The following is a 21,430-nucleotide window of genomic DNA, read 5'->3' as shown; positions in this document are numbered from 1 at the left end:
TTCATATAATTTTTTTAAATTCGGTAGAATAAGTCTCTTATCATCATCACGACTTAAGATTTTTTGGATATTTTTGGCCTTCCTTCTTTTGTTTGAATTTTTGGATCTATTTTGTCAAGCTCTGTGACAAACTCTCCTGGGAATTTGTTTGGAACTAAATTAACTTATTTAATTTGGACAAAAAAAATTGACATCTTTTATGCTACCAAGTCTTTCTGTCCATGAATATGGAATTTTGTCTCTAACTCCTTAGGTCTTATTTTATAATCTTTCAATAAATAGTTTTGATTTTTCCATAACAGTTTTATACTCTTTTATTATATTTATTTCTAAGAGCTCATAGGTTTTTTTTGTTGTTGCTGCTGTTATTATAAATAGTATTTTTAATTAAATTTTCTCAATTTTGTTACCAATGATTTTGTGTATCAATCTTGTTCCCAGTGATCTTTTTCAGCTCTCATTGTTTCTAACATTTTGCCTATAAGTTCTCATGGATGTTCCATGTTGGCCATCATACAATCTCAAATAATAATCGTTTTTTCTGCTTTCCCACTTTCTTCTTTGTTCTACAGCCAAAATAATCCCAACCAAGCTCAGGGTACTAACAAAAGTGGACTCTAAATCTAGCAATACTATAGTGGAACATGAGCTGGTAGGGGAGGTAAAGCTAACACTGATTCATTACACTGATGGTGGCTGATTATCAGGCATGTACCCACATTCTCTACTATGTAAGCTTGAATTGAACAATTATACAATTTTTAAAAACAACACACTAAAAATATATATATAAATGAAAATCAATCAATCAATAAATAAATAACTTTTTTTCCATCTCATGACTCCACTCAGATTCCCCATTCATTCTCTCCTACTCTATACTCTTTTGGGGCTGCTCATAGGAACCCTATTGGCCCAGCATTTCCAGATCTTTCCAGTATCATGTCTTTATAATAGAAAGATTATTTTGGTGTCCTAGGCAACCAAGCTTAGTGTCTACATTCTTATCCTCATGATAATCGTAACGCTAGCTAGCTTATTTTCCAAGAGTATATAGACCATGCTAAGCCCCAGTGGGTTGAAATATGCCAGGACAAGAATGTATGCCTCCCATTTTCTCTTTCCAAGTTCTGGCTTTTGGACTTTTTTGGTACTTTTTGGTTTTGTTTTTTTGTGGGGGGGGGGAGAGGGACACAGTTCAGAGGATGCTGAACCTTTTGTGTTTTATTGTTTTGTTGGTTAGTGGCAACCTGTTTTCCTCAGCTTAAGTCTACTTATTTTCAAATCTGAACATGAACGTTAATATGTTTTATTATCAGTGTTACTTCCGATCTTTCCCATTAGTGTTAATACTTCCACTGTGGCTTCTATTTTTCCCCTTTATCTGTATAACTATTGAAACAACCCTGTATCCATGGTCCCTTTCAGATTCTATGATTTCAAGTTTGGGGTTGCTGATCCTCCGGCTCGTTGTGCCTGCAAGTTCTTGTAGTGGATCTTCCAACAGCTGTTTTGTAATTTTTTACTGAAAGCTCATCTTCAACTGAGCTTGATTTTTCAATGGAAATTTCCTATGACGCATGATTTTCTATCTGCTTCTGCATGTGACCTAGCAGTAACATAACCGGGACCAATTTTTATGTGCATCTCTTAATTTAGGATGTCTACAACTCATGAACAGTATACACTCAGTCTCCAGAACCTCTCAAAGCACAATCACAGGATTTCATTTTTTTTCTCAAAAGGCTTTTATTTTTTTCTACTCGGAACCCAACCAGAGGCAAACTTTCCTGGCTTCTTCCTGATTCAATGGCTAGATTTTTTTTCTAGTCCTCCTTTCATGGAGAGTTCAGCCCTGCAACTGCCCCACCTTTTTGCTTTCTTGTTCAGGCCTCCAAATGGCACTGGCCCAAGGCCTTAACTCTCATCTCTGCATGGGCCCTACCCCAGCCTAATAAGAGCAGAGGCAGACACACTCACATCCCTGGCTTGCTGTAGCACCACTCACCACTTCCGGCTATGTTTTTCTATTCCTTCTTCACTTCCAGCAGCTGAACTAATTTGGTTTTTGTTTTATCCCATTTTTCTACATAGTAGGAAGGAGTCCACGTTAGCCCTCTCCTGAGTCCCCCTTTCCTTCACAGAGGCCCAGAAACCAACCAGACCTCAAAACCTCTTAGACCAGAAGCAGATGCCTCTGGGGTCTCAGGTAAATCCTACCTGTAAGAGTGTCTCCGGAATTTGACCAGAATCTTTTTGGGAAGAAGGGTCAGGGCTTGTCTGATTACTGACTGGACAATTTCTGCTTAACAACCACCTTTCTGTTCTTGTGCTGGAACGAAATCGGAATGCTTCTTCTCTGCCAATTTCAGAGGGTGAGATCATCCTTACAAAGTCCTTGGAGAGATATAAAGTCAGGAATCCTTTACAAAAGAAATGCATGTAGCATCTGAGACTTGATGAAGGACTGTCATCTTGAGAAACAGACCCAATGGGTCTCTTTGTTGTTGTCATTATTGTTGCTTTGCGAAGGAGGCTCCCCAAGTTGTTTCTTTTTTTTTTTAAGTTTATTTATTTTTGAGAGAGAGTGTGTGTGTGCATGCGAGTAGGGGAGGGGCAGAGAGAGAGGGAGACAGAGAATCCCAAGCAGGCTCTACACTGAAAGCACAGAGCCCAATGCAGGGCTTGAACCCACAAACCGTGAAATCATGACCTGAGTCAAAACCAAGAGTGGAATGCTTAACTGACTAAGCCACCCAGGTGCCCTTTTGTTTTTATTTTGTAAACAAACATAGCAATAAACCAGGGAGCTTGGCTCTTCATGGAGGGAACACGTATGTTTATGGGTCAACAGGCTAACGGGTCACAGCAAAGTACTCTGACAGTGTTCAAAATGATCTCTTTCAAACAGGATTGTTGTGGAAGTCAAGATGAAAGTCAGCAAGTATCTCAGGAAAGGAGAGTCATGAAAAACAGAGCCCAGCTTTTAAAGTCCGTTACAGAGACAACTCCCTTACCAACATTCCCAGTGATGGCTTGCTTCCAAGGGACATGAATGTTTAAAGCCCAGTGAGCACCACACCTATGCACCCAGGCTTGAGAGTAATCAGCTGGAGACTAAATGTGAAGAAATCTCCTTAATAGAACTTCTGGCCTTTAGCCTTACTGACGTCTTCCTCTCATGGTATTTCCTCCAGTCCTGTTCTTCAAAGCTCAATACCCTCCTTAGAGTCAGAGCTGGCTCCAAGGGAAAGTTTGAGTAATCAGTCATCCACACCTTAGTGGGAATTTAACCCAATGTATTATCCTTCTAGAGATGCTGTCTCTTGAAAATTATCATCTCAGTGAGATAAAAATTCTCCTGAAATTATATGGTGTAGTATGATGAATCAGATGAGACACTCCAACTCCAAATCCCAACCTCTTTCCAAACCTCACCACTATGCCAGAAAAAGTAGGTTGGAATCTCTTCTCTGAACTATGAGGCTCAGACAGGCCTGTAATCATGAGCTTTCTCTGCCTCAGGGAACTGCAGCTCTGGGCAGACATTGGTGGTGAACATTCACAGGCTTAATTTCTACCAACTTCTCCACCAGTCAGATCTATCTGCTGGAGTCACAGAGAAAATAGGAATGATGAGAAAACTCACTTACTTTTTCTTAGTGAGTTCCACTTCATGGTGAAGTATCTTCAGGGAGCCATCAGCTAACTGCTGAGGGAGATTTCAGCATCCTAGAAAAATAACCAAAGGAAATTTCCTGAAACAATTATATTCACAGCAATCCAAAGCCTCATGCACTGAACTCTTTTGAGGGTGTTAATCTCCTTAGGAGCCTCTTATATAAACTTGCTCATACACCATCCACAATTTCTGCTGAAGGGCGAGTCTGTGGGCCCATGTTTGTAACACTTGACAGGTGGGCCAGAGCTGACTGAAACATGAGTGGACACCTGGCTCAGGAGAAACCAACCCACTGGCTCAGCTGAGCCAACCAGATTCTTCCTTTTATTTATTTTTTTTTAATTTTTTTTAACGTTTATGTATTTGTGAGACAGAGAGAGACACAGCATGAATGGGGGAGGGGCAGAGAGAGAGGGAGACACAGAATCAGAAGTAGGCTCCAGGCTCTGAGCCATCAGCCCAGAGCCCGACGCGGGGCTCGAATTCGCGGACCGCGAGATCATGACCTGAGCTGAAGTCGGACGCTTAACCGACTGAGCCACCCAGTGGTGGCTTCTAAAAGAGAGGCGCACACAATCAAAAAGAATGAAGTCTTGCCGTTTGCAACTACATGGATGGAACTGGAGGGTATTACGCTAAGCAAAATTAGTCAGAGAAAGACAAGTATCATATGACTTCACTCATATGAGGACTTTAAGAGAAAAAATAGATGAACATAAGGGAAGGGAAACAAAAATAATATAAAAACAGGGAGGGGGACAAAACATAAGAGACTCTTAAATATGGAGAACAAACAGAGGGTTACTGGAGGGGTTGTGGGAGGGGGGATGGGCTAAATGGGTAAGGGCCACTAAGGAATCTTCTCCTGAAATCACTGCTTCACTATATGCTAATTTGGATGTAAATTTTAAAAAATAAAATTAAAAAAAAATAATAATAAAAGAGAAGCCCACAACTAAGATGAAGGCAGCCACTGGATCTGGAATTCCAGACCCTCCAGAGTTCTGTCATGGTGAGCTAAGCCAAATGCAAGATGCAGACAGATGCCCACAAATCTGAGAAGGGGAGCTGCAGCCTAAGGTCAGCCAGCAAGCAAACTGCTGGGGGACTCATGTGCTCCACCATGTTGGAACTGAGGGGGAAAGGAGGAGAAATCTGAAAGACAAGTCATTACCCCACAAAGGCAAGAGCCCTCACAAGGACAGTGCATCCACTGTGGAACGCTGTGGCAGAAGCGTTCTCTCCATGAGAGGAGAGAGAATGGGCAAATGCATAAAGGGTGCCTACATGGCGAAGAGATCAGGGAGGGATCACAGAACACAGAAAAGTCCCCGTGGCTGCTACCTCTCGGTTCATTTTCCTTCAAACGTTTCTGGTTTCCCCCCTAACAGCTTTTACTAAACTTCTTCCCCACCCCTATCGCATCACTTTAAGGTGGAGATCTGCTTCCTTGTCATTAAAAACTCAAAGCACCCAAGAAGAGGTGCATCCATGCTCCTTGCCCCTGCACAAAGTCCCTGTTTCCTCACTCATCCATCCTTTCCTCCTTATCTGAAGAAACACGCCTCCTCCTTTACAAGTCTGAATCTTCCACATTGTGCATTGATCCTGAGGTCTTGGACCCCTGGGACCCTCCATCCATCTTCCATTTCTCCCTCTCTGACAGCACCTTCCTGTCTGCCTGTAAGTGTGCTCCAGGGTCTCCAACTCTACACTCCCCTTCCTCAACTCCAGGATTCCTTCTGCTGACTGCACAGTTTCCCTCAGTCTCCTCAGAGCTGAACTTTCTGAAGGAGTAGTTAGTCTATGTTTCCCCAAGTCTCATTCAACCCTCAACTCACTATGCCCGTCGTATTTGGGAAATGGCTCTGGGGAAACCAGGAGAGCTCTCCACTACCTCTTGCAACATCTGACCCTGCGGACCCTCCCCTCTATATTGGTTATGGTCCAAAAGGGACATGGAGGATACACAAGCTTGGTTGCTTTTCTCAAACCAGTGCACTCCTCCACCAGTAATCCCTTCAGTCACAAGGAATGGTGCAGTATACTGGGGCCAGTTACAGAGACCTACCAGAGTGAGCAGCTGTGGAGGGGGTTACTGGCAGGAGCAGAGGCCTGTGATGGAGGGGGAGAGCCCGGCAAATACACTCTCCAAAGTCTCCTCCTTCCCACCAGCCTCCTACCTGCCTTCCCCAAGGTTCCCTTGCTGCCGTGTGGCAGGCACTCCTCCCGACTTCTCGACTTCTCACTTGGTTTCCGCCCTCCGACCTGGCTGTTCTCCTAATATTCTAACCACTCCTGGCCAGTCTTCACTCATCACTTTTCTTCCACCATCTTAAATGTCCTGTCTCAGATCCTGTGGCTGTTCTTTCTTCTCTTCATAAACTCCTCTCTCTCTCTCTCTCTCTCTCTCTCTCTCTCTCTCTCTCTCTCTCCCGCCACCTCTAAGCAATTTCATTTCCCACAAGACACCCACCATAACCTCCAAGGTGGTGCTGACCCAGAACTGCATCTTCACTGTTGACTTTTTGCTGACCTCTCGCTGACCTCTCACTGACCTCTCACTGACTTCTCACTGACTTCTCGCTGACCTCTCGCTGACCTCTCATTGAATGCTAACCCCACTAGTCATCATATAATTTCGCACAGGAAAAATGTGAGTGCCCTTAGCACTACACATCCCAAACAAAATTCATTCTCTTCTCCCTCAGACTCTTGTCCATGTTCCCCCTTCATTAACCACAGGCACCTTGCTTCTTTGCCCTTACAAACTTTTGCTACTCCACGAGTGGTCCAAACCCTGTGGAACAGATGTCCTCTGGGAACTCGTTAGAAACGCACTGTGGAACAGATGTCCTCTGGGAACTCATTAGAAACGCGAAATCTCAGGCCCCAGCCAGCTGACTGACTCAGAACATGCACTTCAAGAGACCAAGGTGGCCGATATTCACGGTATGATTTAGATGTGCTAGCTTACAGCATGTGCTGCAGCCATTCCTCCTTCCACGTAACACTGGGATGAATATTCCAACTCAGAGGCATGGCATTCAGACAATTCTGCAACTCGCAGGAACCCCTCTACCCATTCACCACCCTGGCCTGGAGGATGGTGTGCTGACAGACTTCCTATTGTTTTTAAAAATCTTCCCTGTCCCCTCAGTCCTTCCTGCCTATATCCTTGGAGCACTCTGAAAGTCACCCAGATTACCCTTTTGTGAAAGAAAGGAAAGAAAGAAAGAAAGAAAGAAAGAAAGAAAGAAAGAAAGAAAGAAAGAAAGAAAGAAAGAAAGAAAGAAAGAAAGAAAGAAAGAAAGAAAGAAAGAAAGAAAGAAAGAAGAAAGAAAATGAAAAGAGAGAGAGACGATTTGGGATTTCCAAAATGAGAAGCCCATCTGTCTGAAAAAGCCCCAGCTGACATTTGTCACGGGACACCCTGTAGAATACAGGACACTCTACTCAATTTTATCAGGATTTTTATCTCTGAGCCTCAGTTTCCTCATCTATGAGGAGATTATAGTAGCTCCTTTATAATGTTTCCACTTATAAAAGTGGCTGAACGTGTAAAATATGCCCTCCACATGGAAGGTGATCAAATATTCACTGAATGAAGAAAGGAAGTTATTTAACATATCAAAGCCTCTGGGGCGCCTGGGTGGCTCAGCCATTAAGGCTCAGTTCATGATCTCATGGTTTTGTGAATTCGAGCCCCACATCAGGCTCAAAGCTGATGGTGCATAGCCTGCTTAGGATTCTGTCTCCCTCTCTCTCTGCCCCTCCACTTGCACTGTCTCTGTCTCTCTCAAAATAAATACATAAACTTAAAAAAATTATTAAACATATCTTTAAAAAAAAAAGATATCAAAGCCTCAGTTTACTCAAATGTAAAAGGAAGAATACGAGGGTGACTAAAGGTAGGCTCCCCAGCCCCGCTATCATACCCTCCCACAGTTCCCACACACGCTCACATACATGCACAAGCATGCACTTCAGGCATGCACAACCCACATGCATGTGCACACGTGTGTGCAGGCACATGCACTCACACACGTGTACTCGCGCTCATACATGCACGTGTACCTGTGTGTACACACAAAACAGCCACAGGAACTCTGGCCCCTTTCCCCTGATGTCTCCCCCATAGCCTCCTGCTCTCCAGATTCACTCACAGGGTCCATTACAGAGCATCTACTGGCCTACCCACTGCTATCCCAACCCTCCAGCCCTCCTTCCACAGCGGACACAGTGATCATTCCAGAATACAAGACTGAATGTTCATTCCTGCTTGAAGTCTTTACACTAGAGCCAGGCCAAACCCACTCTACATTCCCAAATGTGCTGTGAGGTGTCAGGCCTCTGGGCTTTCACACACATTACGTTTTCTCTATTGAAAATCTTTGGCTCCAGGGAGCTAACTCCTACTTGTCAAGACTCAACTTAAGCATGGCCTCCTCTGGCTTTCCCTGCTGCCTCCCACCAGAGTGGCCCCTCGAGGCCCTGAGCACCTGTAGCAAGAGATGCGACACTCTTGATGTCACACTGTCCTTCTATCCTTAGACTGTGAGGCTTCTGCTGAAAGGACGGGCCTACGCCAGCTGACTCCATCTTTTTCTGTGCCCTTTACCTTGACCACACCTCCTCCCCTTGAGTAACCGCCCCCCTTCACCTGCCTAACAGGACTCGGACCCTTCCCCAGCCAATCGGCTGAGGCCACAGCCATTACCTCACCAACTGCCCCTAGGCCCCAATAAAACCTTTGTCCTTTTGAAACTCGCTCCCCACCCCCCCACCCACCCCCCCCACCCCCCCCACCCACCCCCATCTCACCGCTGCATCGGTGCAGGTAGGGGATTGAGCTCGAGCTAGCTCGAATAAAGGCTCTTTTGCTTTTACATCGGACTCGGCTCCCTGGCGGTTTTGGGGGATCACGAATTCTGGGCATAACACCGCCAGAGCAAGGACCCACTATCTCTGACTGCGTGTTTCCAGTGTCCACCATCCCAAAGCAGGGAGCACAGTGGGTGCCCAGTAAATGCTGGTTATTAAGTGCTGGTCCCGGGAGAACATGAGGAACACTACTCCCCAGCCCAGTCCACCCCCCACAACCAATCACAGTCCCAGGAGACCAGGGTTCCACCAGAAGGAGCACACAGCCTCCTGTCCCCGGTGACTAGGGAACAGGACTAGACACTAGGACACATTAGGTCTTATCCCTTGAGTTGGCAGTGCAGAGCTGGGGACAGAATCCACGGAATGAAACTTGCAAGAGGCCAACTCTTATGTCTGCACCACTGCACCCAGACTGCCTTGGCCCAACCCCTAGGCCCCACCTCCCTGCAGCTCTTACACACATTTCCCTCTGCTTCCTTCAAAGCAGAAAAACAACCACCCTTTCCAAAAGGCAGGAATGTTGGGGGAGGCGGGATTTGCTTGCCCAGAAATAAAGATCCAGATTTCCTTTCCCAGTCGGAGAGATTTCTCCAGACTGGGCATCGCCACGAGGGCAGCGCACCCCCAGGCCCTCAGGACATTAAGTCTGACCGAGATGCCCCACAAGTGCCCGCATCACAGGGACCCTGTGGTCAAGGATGTGTGAAAGGAGCAGTGTGGAATGGAAACGAGTTCTGCCCACAGCACTGCTGCCTGAGGGAGAAAACAGTCCTGTCCCTCACCCTCCTCGGTAACAGGTGCCATCCCTGCAGATGTCACAGACACATCAAATTTACATTAGTTCAGGGAACGCCTGCGGCGGACAGGTGCAGTGCAAGGAGCTTGGGGAGGCTCAGCATATGAGACCTGACAGGACCTCTGCCCTCAAATGTCCCTGAGCTCCACCCTGGGTGGGGTACCAGTGCGGGTCTGAAGGAATCGGACAGCAGTTCTTGCCCTGGGGAAGCTGACATCTCATTGGAGGCAGGGCACGAGGCCCACACAGAAAATAAAGAACATCACAAGGCAGGATGTAACCAGGAGCTAAACTGGGGGCATGGACGTGAGCTGCTCTAGAAGTCTGAGAAGAGATGGGAGAAGCTATGTGGACAGGGAATATCAGGAAGGTTCATGAAGGAACACCTAGAAGGATGGATGGACAAGGTGGAAAGGACATTTCAGATGGGGAACAGCTCATGCAAAGGCACAGAGAACGGTCTGTCATGGTGCATCTGTAGCAAAGACATGGGTTTCTGCTCATTACATTGGCTATGGCTTATTTTGACTGATGATTCACTTTGAAATCAGCCCTGCCAGGGCTCTATGCTGCCTAGAAGCCTAGGCGGGTTAAGCCATCTTCCTGCCCAGCCATGCAAACAAACCACAGAGCATAGCCAAACCACGGGGAGCGAGTCACACAAGGAGAGGAAAGTCAGCTTGGGAACAAGCGTGCTCTACCTCTTAAAAGTCCAAGGAGGAAACCTTGTCCTTCCAACCTGTATGCAACGACACCATCTGTGCTTAAAAACACTGAAATTGACGCTAGTGGGAGAGATAGCTGCAGAGAACCGGGGAGAGCTATTCAAAGATTTGTCAGCTTATTTATCCGCCTAGTCTTTCATTGGCTTCACTGATCCATCGAAGTTCCCTGCAAGATGAAATACCCTGAGCTCTGTGGTGGGCAGCTTCTAAAATGGCTCCCCATGACCCACACCGCCTGGAATTGGTGCTCTGCTGTAGCCCCTCCCCTCAAACGTAGGCTGGACCACAGTTTCATACTTCTTTTTTGTTGTTTGCTTTGTTTCGTTTTAAAGTTTGTGTTTAGTTATTTTGAGAGAGAAAGCACGAGTGGGGGAGGGGCAGAGAGAGAGAATCCCAAGCAGGCTCAGCACTGTCAATGTCAGGCTCGATGCAGGGCTCGAACCCATGAACCACGAGATCATGACCTGAGTTGAAGTCAGACGTTTAACCGACTGAGCCACCCAGGCACCCCTCATACTTCTAATTAGGAGAAAATAGTGGGAAAGTGATGAGATGTCACTTTTGAGATTGTATTTTGTCTTGCTCACACTTTCTCTGGCTCCTCTAACTTGCTCGCTCTGATGAAGCCAGCTGCTACATTATGCGCTGCCCCTCAGAGAGACCCACATGGCAAGGACCTTCTGGTGGCCTCTGGCTGATCAATGAGCTAAATCCTGCCAACCACCACTGAGTGCACTTGGAAGAAGATCCTGCCCAACTGAGCCCAGAGGTGCCTCTGGCCCCAGCTGAGACCCCGACTGAAGCTTGTGGGGCCCTGAGCCTGAGGACCCATTCAAGCCGTTCCATTCTTGACCCACAAAAACTGTGGGTCTTGTTTTTCACCACTAAATTTTGGGGTCAGTTGTTACACAGCAACAGATAACAAATCCACTCTCCAATCAGGTTTTCGGTGGTTATTAACGAGATCATATGTGTGCCTGAGCTGATACAACCACATACAACTAGAAATGTCCCCTGAAGCTAAATCTTTTCCCCCAAACTCACTGTTAATTAGCATGTCTCGCAGTAAAGTTAGTGCACAGTTTTCAGATTGTCCAACTTGAGAATTAACTTACGTGTGTAGAAAAGGATGGGGGAAGCTGGGAGCTTTACATTATGCTGACGTATGCTGACTCTTTCACATCTAGGCAGACACTGCACATCCCTTTGGAGAAAATCTTCCTTCTCATAGGAGGCAGAGAACCACCTGTTTCCAGAGAACAGGTACCCGCAGACTCAGGTGGGGTATATTCAATATGTCTAACAGCAGGAGTGGGCATGAGAGCTGACCAAGACAGGTGCCAGCTGATCCATCACATCCCAGGTAAGCCCCTGGGCCTGAGGACAGGGTGTGCCAGAACTCTTGGAGGCTTGACAAGGCTTTCCCCCTCTCTGACATTCTGTGACAGGCAGCATTCTGGAAAAAGGGAGTGCTGAGTGCCAAAGGAGAGCCCAGATGGCTTGTCCCAAACCTGGCGACATGGACAGGATGGTCGTCTCTGAAGATCAAATTGGGGAAAGACACCAAAGGCTCCAAAGAGGAACTCACCAGAAAGTAAAGAGGAAGCTGCTGTTTGTGTGCTTGTTTGAATGTCTGTCTGTTGGAGGGGAAGTCATCTGGGCTGGCCTGAAGGAGCCAAGGGTCATAGAGGAGGCAGGGAGCTCCAGTCCCTTCTGTCCTGGTTTTGCAGGTTAGTGACTAAACTTATGAGTGTGTTCCCACAGGGCTAAAACTTAGAGCCCAGCATGGGACCTCAGGAGTTCAGTTCTGAGCAGATTTTGGAGGTGAGATCTCCAAGTTAAAACACCCAGTACCTGAAGAAACGGGTCTTGAAGTCATGGGAGCTCAAAACTGGAGAAAAGGACTTTTTTTTATTGTGGTAATATATACACAACATGAAATTTACCATTTTAACCATTTTTAAGAGGACAATTCAATAGCATTAAGCATATCCACACTGTTTTGCAATCATCACCACATCCATCTGCAGAACTCTTTTCAGCTTGCAAAACTGAAGCTCTGTGCCCATGAAATAATAACTCACCACCACTCCCTCTCCCTTGCCCTTAATAACTACTCAGTCCTATTCTACCTTCTGTCTGTACGAGTTTGCCTATTCTAGGATCTTCATATAAGTGGACTCATGTAATATTTACCCTTTGTGTCTTAATTTCACTTAACATAACGTCTTAAGGTTCATTCATGTTGTAGCATGATCAGAATTTCATTCCTTTTCAAGATTTATTCTGGGGCGCCTGGGTGACTCAGTTGGTTGAGCATCTGACTCTTGATTTTGGCTCTGGTCATGATCTTGTGGTTCGTGGGATTGAGCCCCACTTGAGATTCTCTTTCTCCCTCCCTCTCTGCCCCTCCCCTGCTTGTGAACACACTCTCTCTCTCTCAAAATAAATATTTTTTAAAAAGATGTATTACTATTATATTGTACATATATAGCTGACCCTTGAACAACACTGGGGAGTGGGGTGCTGACCCCCTGCACACACAAAAAATCTACATATAATGTTTACTCCCTGAAAACTTAACTACTAATAGCCTACTGATGTCCAGAAGCCTTACTGATAATATAAACAATCAAGTAACACATATTTTGTGTATGTATTATATACTGTATTCTTATAATAAAGCTGGAGAAAAATGTTAAGAAAATCATGAGAAACTTCATTTACAGTACTGTATTATATTTATTTTAAAAAAACTGGGGTGTCTGGTGGCTTAGTCAGTTAATTTTTTAAGTGGATGAATTGTATGTAAATAACACTGTGATAAAAAAAATAATTAAAATGAAAAAGTGCTCCTTTTTTAATAAAAAATATTAAGAAAAGTAAAACTTTGTTGTTATTTTTCAAGGCATATTTTGAAAAATAAAAAGTGGCAACCTTATGTGCATCCCAAATTTTTTTCAAAATGTTCAGGTCTGAAAATCTGACAAGCCTGTGCATTATCTATAGTTATATATAAATTACTCCAAAATTTAGCAGTTTATAGTAATAGAAACTTATTATTTGATAATTCCTGTGAGCTGGGAATCTGGATGGGCTTCACTGGGCCCTCTGGCTCAGAGTATTTCAATCAAGGTATCTGCTGGGACTGTAGTCTCATCCGAAGGCTTGACTGAGGGAGAGTTCACTTCCAGGCTGACTCACATGGCTCGTGGCAGGACTCAGTTCCTCTCAGACTGTTGGACTGAGGAAATCTGTTCTTGCTTTGTGAGCCTCTCCATTGGGCAGTTCACAACATGGCAGCCAGCTTCTAGGATAGCAAGCAAGTGAAGGACCAAGAGAGGGCAAGACAGAACCAGAGACTTTTTAAAGGCTGCCTTCCACAGCCATCAGTCTGAATATGGGGGAGCCGGGTTTGTTGGGGCAGCAGACCTCCTCCAGGATGACAGGAGAAAGGGGGCAGAGGCTGGGAGCAACTACTCCTGAACCTGTGTAGTTATGCGGATGGAAGCTGAGGGGGGTGGTTCTATTTTCTCCCAAAATTAGGGCAGCGGCCAAGAATAGAGAGCAGGTGATACAGTAGAGGGTTGAAGGGAATGGAGAGCTTTCAAATAGATGGTGTGGAGAAGTGGGGACAGACATGAGCACAGCACCACACGGGGTGCTCCAGCCAGGATCTGAGCCTGGAAGCTTTAAGCTCCGGATAAGCTACACCCCAAGGCTCCAGGCAGTTTGTGTCCAAAGGAGAAGTCGGTACTGAAATCCACCCCCGAGGCCGATTTGCCTTCTTCTGAAAAAACCACCTTGTGTGCGGCCAAGGCCCATACGTGATCCCAAGGGAAAGTGGGCAGCCACCAGGAACCTGAATGTGGATGTTCTGGGCAAATGTGAGCTTCACCTGATGGTGAGGGGCTGTGCTCTTGACGTCCTCCATACACAGATACGGCCACGCGGCTCGGTGAGCTATGGCCCTGCAGGTGCCCATCCTGCAGGGCCACTCTGCCTGGGGGCTGCCGGCCCTCTCCAGAACTGGATGAGCAACCTCTCTGTCAGATGTCCTGGGAAAGCAGATCCGAGCACAGGAAATGAGAGGATCTGAGTCCCAAGCTGCAGTAAAACGGCATTTCCTTTCCTCACTGGGCCTGGGGACAGAGTAAGGCCTGTCCCAAAGGTGAATTCAAGTCTCCACTCTCTCTCCTGCTTGAAGGCCTGGGTGCAGCAAAGGCAGAGAGGGCCCTCTCTTTGGAAGAAAGAGGACGACCGTCACAACTCTGCATGGAGGCCCATGCTCCCAAGGACAGTCTGGTGGCCCTAAAGAGCCACCATTTCTCGTGGAGGGATACACAGGATGTTCTGCATCTCACTGCCCTCCACTTGTCCGGGCCTCCAGTACAGCCCTATTCAATATGCCTGATTTCAGCCGCATTGCTGGGCATGAACAGAAAAGCTTCCCACCTGCAGGGAATAGCAGGAAAGAGAGCAGTGTCCCATTTCCCAGGCCAGGGCAGCCTCATACTGACAAGGTGTGGAGGCAGAGCCAGGACCACCAGGACCACTCTTACACGACAGCACGCTGAGTGAAGCTCAGGAGAGGCCAGCCATGCTGCGGGGATGGAGGCGAGGGCCCTGCATGGACAGTGGGTGGTGAAGTTGACCGAACCGTGGTTTTACACTAGCGGGGAAACTGCTATGAGTCACACGTACCGGTCAAACAGTGGCAAGCCGGTCGGGCATTTTGGTCAAGACCAAGGCACAGTCGACCCATTTGTATCTACTGTTGGGTGTGGCCGGCACTCCCTGCCCACATCTTCTAGCCCAGGCCCTTTCACATCACCTCTCAGCCGGACCTTGGCCAAGCCAACTCCTCCAAGCCAACCATAAAGATGAGCGTAGGAGCTGGCCGCCTCAGAGGCTGCACATCTGCCCTTCTCTCCACCAGGACCGTTGCTCACTGAGGAAGAAGCAGGCGTTAAGTAAGACCTAAGGTCCCAAGGCTACCTCCACATCTAGTAATTCAGAATTGTTTTGAATAACCAGATCCAATTTCTAAACCAAGGCAGATTCACTTTGGGCCCTCGTTTTAGGTACAGCCAGAGACTGTGGAATCGTATAAAATTTCTGGGCATAGGAGACTCCATTTTGAAGCTCTGTTTTCTTTTCCAACTAATGAACTCTTGAACCGGGCCAGAAGTGGCAATAGCTTTACAAGCAGTTGCTCATAACATTTCAACACAGTCAGACGCCTGGGTGTCAGTTAAGCATCCGACTCTCGATTTCGGCTCAGGTCATGATCTCACTACTCATGAGTTTGAGCCCCGCATCGGGCTCTGTGCTGACAACTCAGGGCCTGGAGCTTCCTTCAGATTCTCTGTCTCCCTCTCTCTCTCTGCCCCTCCCCTGCTCGCGCGCTCTCTCTCTCTCTCAAGATAAATAAACATTAAAAAAAATTTTCAACAGAGCAACTGGCATTTGGGTCATGTGAGGTAGGTAATGTTAATTAATACCAGGGACAGTTTCATTTGATAGCACCGATAATAAAATAATCAATAACAGTAATGAGAAGTGGCTTAATCAGTCAGCACCAAATTAGAAGGGGTTTTTTCTTCTCTTCTTTACCGAAATCATGTCATTACTCCTTCCTTCTTTCTCTTAAAAAAAAAAAATCCTTGCTTTCCCCCCATGAGCACTTTTCTGGTTACTCCAGACTCTCTGCTCCCCAAACTGCAATTCTGAGACCCAAAATAAAGGCCTTTGTTCTTTTTCAGTTTTGCCTTTTTTTTTTTTTTTTCCTTTCAGTTGACAAGACAAAGGTGCTCTGGTCACACCACAGCCCAGGACCTGAGACAGACAACACACTGACCTTGGGGACACCAACATTCTTTTCTTGTCCCCCCTGTAGCTGTGGACTGAAAAATCAGCCCAGCCTTGCTGTGTTCCTTGTGCCAAAGGAGTAGGAGCCAAAGAGAAAACAGGCAGGAGAGAACAATTTTGAGCAAGCTATTTACAGGCAGATTCACTTTCTTGCTTTCAAAACCTGAGCTATAAACCACCAGAAAACTGCAATTTGCAATCAAATGGCAAACGCTCATACTTATGGCTGGGGGAATGTCAGCTTCCTGAGGATCTAAAATGGTGGGTACGACATGGGCTTTAGCCACCAACAAGTAGGAAAGAGAGAGGGCCTGGGGCTTGGCACAACCGTAGGGGGCCTTTTGTGTGTAAACGCAGCACCTAATTTAAGGCACGCACCTGAGTGGTCATCCACCAGCCCAGCCGGAAGCCAGAGCCCAATTCTCCGCTGCTCCCTTTTCGGCAGGAAGCCAGGACTCCAGGCCCAGCTGTCCCAGGCAACAGCCATTTGCTGCATCCAGTCAAGGGGGCAGCAAGAAACCACAGAAATCTAAAAGGGCAGAGAGAAAGTTTTCAGTCTAGGGGCCGGTGCCCTGACACAAGCTCGTTTACTCCTGCCCTGACCCTGGGCGGGAGGCAGGATGGCCTCATTTTACAGGGTAATATTTATCTCTTGTGTTCAGAGCACTCTTGGGGATTTTCCGAGCGAGTAGCGGGGAAGGAGCTGGTCCAAAGCGATACCGTGCTTGCCCGGTCACTGTGGCCGACTGGGGCCTCAAAGAACCACTCTGCTACCAGCGACCATTGCCCTTTTGGAGTCTCCACACGCCCCCTTGTGGTCACTGCGCGCCCCTGCAGCTTCTGTCGCTCGGGTCACAGTCCCCGTTATCCCGGCCACACCCGGGGGTGCCGGAGACAGATGTGGCCCGGCGGGAGGCCCGGTCAGCCTTCCTCCCAGAGGCAAGTCTGGGCTGACTGAAGCACCATCCGGTCGACCGGGTGCGTCCGGGGCTCCAGACACAGGTGGAGGCGGCGGCAGCGCGGGAGGAGTCGCGGGACGACCTCTGCCCCTCTCCTCCAGAACCGAAATCCGGGACGGCCGGCGCCCGCAGGGCCTAAGAAGTGCCTGACGCCTGGCGGTCGCTCCCCAGCTTCCCGGGAGGATCGGAGGGAGGCCGCGGTGCGTGAGCGCAGGGAGCTGGGGGAGGCAGGGGGCGCGAGGGCTCGGAGGGCGCCCCGGCCAGGCCCGCAGCGCGCGCGGCTCCCCAAGGCGGCCCTGAGGTTCCGCGCCCCCTTACGGCCGGCGCGGTGCGCCCCGCAGGGAAGAAAAGGACAAGAAGACGGAGAAAGGGCCTTGCCTGGTGACTGCGTTTGTCTCCTTCGTCCCGACTCCGCGGTACTTTGCCCGCTTGCGCTGAGACAGGCTTGGGGAGGCAGTGCCCCCTGGTGGCCCCTGGCCGTCATGGCGACTGTCTTCTTCCTGGGCACAACTCGGGTTTCCCCCAGGTTTATTTTGTCCTCCTGAGCAAGCCAGTGCTTCCAGCCAGTCACACCTTCCTGGGGCGCGGGGGTACAAGAGGGGCACAATAACAACACAAAATAGCTTTTTTCTGGTTCAACCCCACCTGCAGAATTGTGCATACTGTAGACCGCGACAGGTTCCAACAATTAGTTCAACATACCCCAGGGAATCTGGGCCACCTTGTGACATAAGCTGACCCTTTCTCTGTCCATTGGTCTCCCTCTATCGCCAATACTCAGCTCTGACCTTCAACATGGCCGCTGGCGGAGGCCCTCAGGGATAAAGCTCTGGTGCTCTGTGCCCCCTGAACTCAGCCTTACTCAAAAGTTGTCCTTTCCCTCTCACCTTAAGTGACTTCCCTTAGGACCCTCATGCAATTAGCCAGTCAGTATTATTCCACTGCCTCCCATGGGTCTCAAATTAGAATACCAAAACTAAAACCCTTGCTATATTGGCAAGGTACCTTTTTTTAAATTTTAATATTTTAAACCAACAGTGCTCTCGAATACTATTTTTTACTGAGAAAGTGCTAATTGGTTATAGAGGGGAAAAGCAGAGAATGAGGACATCTGGATACCAGCCCTAGTGGTCACCAAGCGACTTTGTGATTCTGGAGGTCTTTCTGTGCCTGGCGGGTCACCTGTTAAAATGGCAGGTAGTGAGGACAGAAGCCGGGAATAGTAGGGCCTGTGGTGTTCATATGGGGAGAGGGAAATGGAGATACCTGGAGAAGGAACTTGAAAAGGAGACGGTAGAGCGAAGGACGACGGAGTGGACATCATGGTGTTGTTTCAGCCCCACCCACCCCAGACACTGAGCCCTGTAGCACATCGAGGATCTGGAACGGTGGGGTGACCAGGGAGGTGCTCATGAAGCCAGGCGTGACCCTGAGGAGAGGGCACAATATGGCAGACATCCAACCCAGACCTGGCGGAAGACATGGATGGATTTGTCCCCAAACACATGAGTAAAACTCCAGAGAACTTTCAGAAATGCCTGTGTCATTTGGGGGGGTGGTAGACACTGAGGTCCTATAGTTGTAAGGGACCCTGAAGTTGAAGAAATAAAGCTAATGGATGGACCCCAGATTAGCTGCTCCTGAGGATACCCAGGGGACACAGTCAGGTTTCATCTTGATCACTGGAATCCTGGTGCCATGCATATATACATCGTGCACTTTGCCACCCTTGGAATAGAACCAGTTTATTCATCAGGGAAATGCTGGAAGGGCATCAGTAGGGAAGTCTGGTGCCCATAGTTGGACATGGCCCCTCAGTGCTCCCTGCTGGTCTTGGAGACCCCAGAGGCAACAACTGAAGAGCCCCCCACAGGCTGCTGAGCCTCTACACAGGTCTAGAGATGTGTCCGGATATTCAGGAGGGAGAAAAATGCAAACAGCTTTACCCAAGCTTGTGGAGATTCCCGATCACTCCATGTTCCTTGGAAAAAGGATGGCTGAAAGCACTCTATAAGTTTCCTTTCTCAGGCCTTAAGTTTCTAGGACTGTCTTCCTGGAGACTGTGGGGAGCAAACAATATCAGATGTGCCAGAATCTGGGACCCTCTCCAGATAGGAGCATGCAAGCTGGATCCAGCAGTTCCTGAAGCCCACTAGATCCATCCTGCCTTTCCAGTGACATGCTCCAGTAAATCCACTTTTGTGCTTCAGTGCAAAAGAGTAGGATTTTTCTTTACTCATAACCAAATGAGTCCTCTTGCAATATAAGAGCTTGCAGAGACTTCACAAATGATTGGATATGGGCCAACAAGAGGGCGACATCTCAGGCAATGGCAATATGAAGCATGATTGTTTGGGAGGACCCCAGTGCTCTTAAGAGCGACAGAAAAATTAGGTAGTTGGACTACAAGTCTGTGCTTCTGAATTGTCGGTGTAGGCTGATCCAATAGACTTTAGATCACAAAAGGTCTGTTTTACGCTTTCATCTGGCAGGTTAGTCTCTCTTGCAATCACTAAACCCCTCCCACCCTTGCACTTCAGATATCGGAACTCCACACTTAATTTTGAAGTGTATTGGGTGCCTGGAAAAACACACACACACACACACAATAATGAAATTCTACCCAAGTCCAAATGGCATGAACTAGCTACACACAAAGAGCAGAGGCCCCTGTGGATTGAGGATTATTAAACATGAAGTATGTTTGTCAGGAAAAACCTTTGTTTATATAAACAGTAGAAGCACCACCATGGTAACCCTGCTTGGTTTGCTCTGCAGCCCATAAAGGCCTCCCCACCAAAATCCCGCCTCCTTTTTCACTGCTAGCCTACATTTTTTAAAAACATCTCCAGCCAAAATTCCATGATCTGCCTGCTTGGTTTCCAGGCTCAGAAAATATCATTTTAAAAGTGCTGGGGAACTGGCTGAAACCACTGCCAAAGCTTCTAAATGAAAGCTCATTTCTCACACACACACACTCTCACACACAAAGACACATTTTGTTTGCCAACTACAGTATGCTTTTCCTTTTTTATGCAACCCAAGTTTCCTTGGGCCCCACAGGCCTGCTGGGCCAATGAAATAACCTTAACATACGGCCAGCAGTAACCCACATTTGCTCTGGGTTTTTCTCCCACCTGCTCACAGAGGGCTTTGGCCTCCAAGGTACTGTTCCTGAGTAAGAGGTGTACTTCCATGAGGCCCTTGAACAAAGCCACTGCTAGACTATGCAGCGCAACCTCTCTCTGTGGTGGCGTCCACCCACAGAGCTCCCCCAACACCTCTATACTCTGCCCGAAAATCAGGCCACTTGGTGATGTGTGGTGAATCTGGGTAGAATCCCCTATTTTCCATTGTGTTCTTCTCAATTAACGCACCCCAAACCAGGCTGCTGTGCTCACTGTCTTATCGTCTTGTTGACATTTTTAGCAGAAGATGCCCCTGCCTTCCAAAGAACCCAGCCACACATCCAAGGGCTGGCCCACGTGGGGGCACCTGGCTCTACTCCGGCAGCTCAGCTCAAAGTCATCCTGTCTGATCCACAGGGCCTCACCTGAATAGGCTTCCGGGGGACCCAGCCCACCCATTCTCCACGTCCAAACACATCTGACCCATGTATACCCGAGTGGGGATCCCTGATCCACCTAACAAGAGAGACCATTAGGAATGCAGCAGTGACAGCTGCCTTCTCGTCCGCCGCCTGAGGCAGAAGATCCAGGCTCAAGCACTGGGGAAAGGATGGCTCTACTCCGAAGAGAACAATAAATTGACATCAGATCATTTTCCAACAGCTTCTCCCACTTCTTCACATTTGCCACATTGCATTCTACATTCCAATTTCCAAAAGGACAGGAGCATGAATAATATAAGAGAAAGAAAAAAAATTAACTGGAATCAAGAACTTTATCATTTTCAAGCATGAGATTTATGGCTGAGCATCGGGTATGGCTTTTACCCAAAATGTTCTCCTCAAGATACCAGGGAAACCAGACCTGCACAGACACAGTGATGTTGCAATAAATCGAGTTAAAGTCATTTATTAAGTTTGGTCAAATTCCAGTTTGTTTTTTTTTTCTTGGCTTGCTATAGTTTTTGCTGAATTTTTAGAGTTCTGAATTTGATAGAGAATACATAGTTTCTCCTCTATCGATTACCTACTTCCCATTCACATTTCTGGTTAAGTTTTACCTTCCATATGCTACATGTATTACATATGTTACACATAGCACAGGATTAAAAGTCCTTTCTTACACATTCTCTCGAGTAATAAGTGTTTAAGAGCTTGAAGGCCCCAGTTCATTCTCAACTCAGGCTTCAATTCACACATTTCCAAATCAACCCAGGGTAGGTGGGAGCCAAAAATGACTTTTAGAGAAGGGCAAATTGGCTTCCCCTGGTGTGTTTCAGTCCAAGCTTCACACCGAGAAAATGATGCCTCTGCTTAGTTCTAGCCCCAGCCAAGGAGCAGGAAGAGAAGGTACACAAATTTCTGCATCAATCAGGCCTTTTC

The 21,430-nt window shown here is 47.4% G+C and overlaps 1 protein-coding gene and 1 long non-coding RNA gene across 4 annotated transcripts in view; one reads left to right on the top strand and one right to left on the bottom strand.

Annotated features, from left to right (window-relative positions):
- Positions 1 to 16,490, bottom strand: part of GKN2 (gastrokine 2) — a 326,208-nt gene extending 309,718 nt beyond the window's left edge. For both annotated transcript variants that reach the window (XM_058683855.1, XM_058683854.1), the window contains exons 1-2: positions 16,340 to 16,490; positions 3,654 to 3,732 (exon numbers count right to left, since the gene is read on the bottom strand). The gene's annotated coding sequence lies outside the window, so the exon portion shown is untranslated. The remainder of the gene's footprint in view (positions 1 to 3,653; positions 3,733 to 16,339) is intronic.
- A 41-nt stretch (positions 16,491 to 16,531) lies between these two features.
- LOC131484979 (uncharacterized) lies at positions 16,532 to 20,955 on the top strand. Of its 2 annotated transcripts, none has more exons than XR_009248552.1 (2): positions 16,532 to 17,120; positions 20,353 to 20,955. It is a non-coding gene; the product is annotated as an uncharacterized LOC131484979 (long non-coding RNA). The 2 variants fall into 2 exon arrangements; XR_009248551.1 differs by having other exon boundaries at positions 20,350 to 20,955.
- The last annotated feature ends 475 nt before the right edge of the window (positions 20,956 to 21,430 follow it).

The sequence above is a fragment of the Neofelis nebulosa genome, chromosome 9 (assembly GCF_028018385.1).
Source record: "Neofelis nebulosa isolate mNeoNeb1 chromosome 9, mNeoNeb1.pri, whole genome shotgun sequence".
NCBI classification, from domain to species: domain Eukaryota; kingdom Metazoa; phylum Chordata; class Mammalia; order Carnivora; family Felidae; genus Neofelis; species Neofelis nebulosa.
The sequence above is the reverse complement of the archived record's forward strand: the minus strand, read 5'-3'. Positions and strand labels throughout refer to the sequence as shown.